Genomic DNA, 3,753 nt, shown 5'->3' on the forward strand with positions numbered 1-3,753 from the left:
TGGAGACACTGCAAATTTCATGGGAAAGTCTCTTTCCTCTGAAGTTTTTGGTCAAATGAAGCCAGTAAGAATGCTGGACTGGGTTTTGAATAGGGGTTAGGAAATTCAATTGTATTCTTTTTTTTTTTTTTTTAATAATTTCCATTTTATTGTCTTTTCAGAGAAACCAATATTTCTTCAGTCTTTAAGGACTTGGATCCTTACATGGGCTTTGGTGGAGGACGTGGGTCTAAATCAGGGTGGAGGTGTTTGGTCCTTACGGGCTTCCAGAGAGCGATTCCTGACTACCTTGCTGTGAATGGCACAACTCATGCAGTAATGTAGTTTCACATACAGCTTGGGAAGTACATAGGCATCGAAAACACTCGCTTCAGAAATGTCCCTGATGGCTGCGGCCTCTACGATGTTCCGAATGACGAACTTCTTAATGGCCTTATCCTTGGGCACACATCGGGCACAGTTGGTGCCGCGAACAGGCTGCACATGGCCGCGGCCCTTTTTGGCACGACGGTTGTTCCTTCTTTTCTTGGTCATCTTGGAAGCGCCGAGGCGAGAGAGCTCAATTGTATTCTTAATTTGCGTGGCTGCATCTGAAAAAGATAAGACTGGACAGAATTATGACACTGTGTTCACAACTGTGTCCCCAGCATCTAGAACAGTGGCAGGCACTGAGATGCTCAGTACGAATTGAATGAACTGTAACAGAACAGAGCCATTGTCATGGGATATTGTCAGTATCAGGGAGAGACGTTGCCCTCTTGCCTGATTATATCTACTGCCTGCCATTCTTTGACTAGCTTCTTTGGGCTGGTAGCTCCAGTTCCTTCTGCTTCCAAACACCTCTTCCCGGGGTTGACTAATCAAACTGCCCAACTTAATGGGAAAACGTATAATGAAGATTGGGGCTTCCCACTTGGCTCAGTGGTAAAGAATTCACCTGTGATGCAGGAGACACAAGAGATGCGGGTTGGAGCCCTGGGACTGGGAAGATCCCCTGGAGAAGGAAATGGCAACCCACACCAGTGTTCTTGCCTGAAAATTCCATGTACAGAGGAGCCTGGTGGACTACAGGACTCCCAAAGGGTCAGACAAGACTGAGCACACATACACACATAATGAAGATTAGGGACTCTTAACTCAAAACACAGGTAGAAGAAAACTAATCTATAAATCCATAATCTTGCCCAACTACCTTGGTACTTAAAAAAAACAAAAAAACCCACAATTGAGAACCTGGGATAACCACATTTGCTGGAACTACTGCTGCTGCTGCTAAGTCACTTGAGTCGTGTCCGACTCTGTGCGACCCCATAGACGACAGCCCCCCAGGTTCCCCATCCCTGGGATTCTCCAGGCAAGAACACTGGAGTGGGTTGCCATTTCCTTCTCCAGTGCATGAAAGTGAAAAGTGAAAGTGAAGTTGCTCAGTCGTGTCCGACCCTCAGCGACCCCATGGACTGCAGCCTACCAGGCTCCTCCGTCCATGGGATTTTCCAGGCAAGAGTACTGGAGTGGGGTGCCATTGTCTTCTCCATGGAACTACTGAGACAGTTCTAATTTTTAAATCTTGTCTCACTGCCCCACAAATCATTGCCTAACTGTGTGCTCATAATTATTAAACTAGAAGGCAGAGAGAGAACAGGAAGGAGGGAAGAGGTTTTGCCAAAGCTTAATTGAATTAAATTGTCTCCTCTGGATATGTCATTTTAGGAGTTATTTAAAATCCTACAAAGCAAGCATGGACAGCCCCCCAGAAATAAAGTAAAAGAGTTAATAATGCAAGCATAGGTAGCTCAGCATCTTCTGATATCCAAGGTAATATCAGTAATGATGAATCTAGTTATGTTTGGTTTATAAATTATGTGAAGAACCAACTGGAAAGAATACATGGCACACTTAGGTAACAGCCGATCGTTCAGTCTGACAGAAATATAAGCCAGCTTATTTCCTTATCAGTACTCTTTTTCATCCCCGTTAGATACTCTTCCTGAAATGCCCTGCCATCCCTGGTACAGCTCTTCCTGATCACTTTGTACAGGCACCATCTGATCACCTTGACCTGGCCTGCATGTTGATTTGTTAATAGGCTAAATTATACTGTAGTCCTTCCAGTTTTAGAATCAAGGAATAAAATAAACATCACTCTGGTTAGAATAAAAGTTCCTGTGGACTACTTGCCATATGCAAAAGAGACAAAGAGAAAGAGATAAAGAAGAAAGAGAGGGCAACTTGTAAAAGAATGTTGCCTTTATAAATAACCCTTCCATTACAAAAAATGTTTTTCAAAATGTTAAGACATATTTTGTCTTAATTTTAATTTTTAATTAATTAATGCACATATGTAGTTTAAATAGTCAAACGATAATACCAGGACTCTGCCCCAAACTTCCCCTCCAATAATATCTGCTCTTTTAGCTGCTTATTCTTGTTTCTAAATAATATTCTCAGGCTACTATTTCTTGTTTTTTTTTTTTTTCAGTTTCAGATTTTATTTGACCTCCTACTACGGAAGATGAGAATTTCATTCTTATCCACATATTCTCCTCACCATCTTCTCTTCATTCTCCTATGTACTTATATTTTCCTTTTAATCAATATTTCATTTAATTCAATATTCATTTTGTTAATGATTATTATTCACAGCAAAGCTACATAGTATTCTGGAAATACGTTTTCTTTATGGTACAATAATTGCCTCATATTTTTATTTGTTTAATTTTCTGATTCATCCCCAAACTCTGAAAGAAGTGTAAGTATCCTTCTAGCACATCAGACACACCGAGTAATCTAGCTCTTCCATTTTAATCATCTTACAGACATCTCACTGGAGTCGCACCTTCTCCAGCTCCCACGTGGCTCGGTTGCATCCAGTACTGTTAGATGTTGAGAACACCCTTCTCCCCTGCCTTGTATTGCCTCCCCTGTTTCCCACGCCCTATGTCTTCTTTCTTGGCTTCCTCCTTTGTTTTTGTAGAAAAATGTCATTAATTCCTTTTCTTTCTTTTTTTAAAAATAATATAAGCTTTTTAAATAATATAAATTTGTATCGGCAATGAAGACAACTTGAGGGTTCTTTAGCTACATATTTTTCAGACTTGAATTTTAATAGAACTTGCAATATACCTGAAAGTCAAAGACCACCAACGGTCCTTAGACCACCCTTTGAGAAGCTTTATTAGTTCAAGAAACAATCAAAATGCAAATATAGTTAGACCTATTCTTGTTATGAGAAATGCAGAGAAAAACATGACACATAAGGAGTTTACAGTCTGATTGAGAAGTGTGATAGGCAGAATAAGGACCCACCAAATCAGGTCCTAACTCTTCAAAACATGTGAATCCGTTATGTTATGTGGCAAAAGGGAATGAAGGTTGCAGATGAAATTAAGGTTGCTAATCAGCTGATCTTAAAAGAAGATTATGATGATGTGATTTGAGTGGGCCCAATGAATTCACATGACTCCTTAAATGTGGATGAGGGAGGCAGAAAGTTAGGTGAATGCACTCACCTAACTGTAGGCCACCGGAAACCTACTGTTAAAGATAGAATAATAGTGCTAGTCCCCTAAATTAGTTTGTTTGTTGACTCAGGGGTTTCATTTACTCTCATTAACTAGTTTGGTTTCAGAGGTCTGGAAATCAATTACACTTGTGTGTAAAACTTATAACATAGAGCAGAATTGAGCATTGATTCCTCCTACTAAGTATGATTAGCCCTTTACATGAAGGCAAGATGCTTTCAAAGTTGATTTG

The 3,753-nt window shown here is 40.2% G+C and overlaps 1 pseudogene; it reads right to left on the reverse strand.

The window, feature by feature from the left end:
• Positions 1–232: 232 nt before the first annotated feature.
• LOC102268193 (small ribosomal subunit protein eS26 pseudogene) lies at positions 233–552 on the reverse strand (annotated as a pseudogene).
• Positions 553–3,753: the final 3,201 nt, after the last annotated feature.

This window comes from Bos mutus, chromosome 2, assembly GCF_027580195.1.
Source record: "Bos mutus isolate GX-2022 chromosome 2, NWIPB_WYAK_1.1, whole genome shotgun sequence".
NCBI classification, from domain to species: Eukaryota; Metazoa; Chordata; class Mammalia; order Artiodactyla; family Bovidae; genus Bos; species Bos mutus.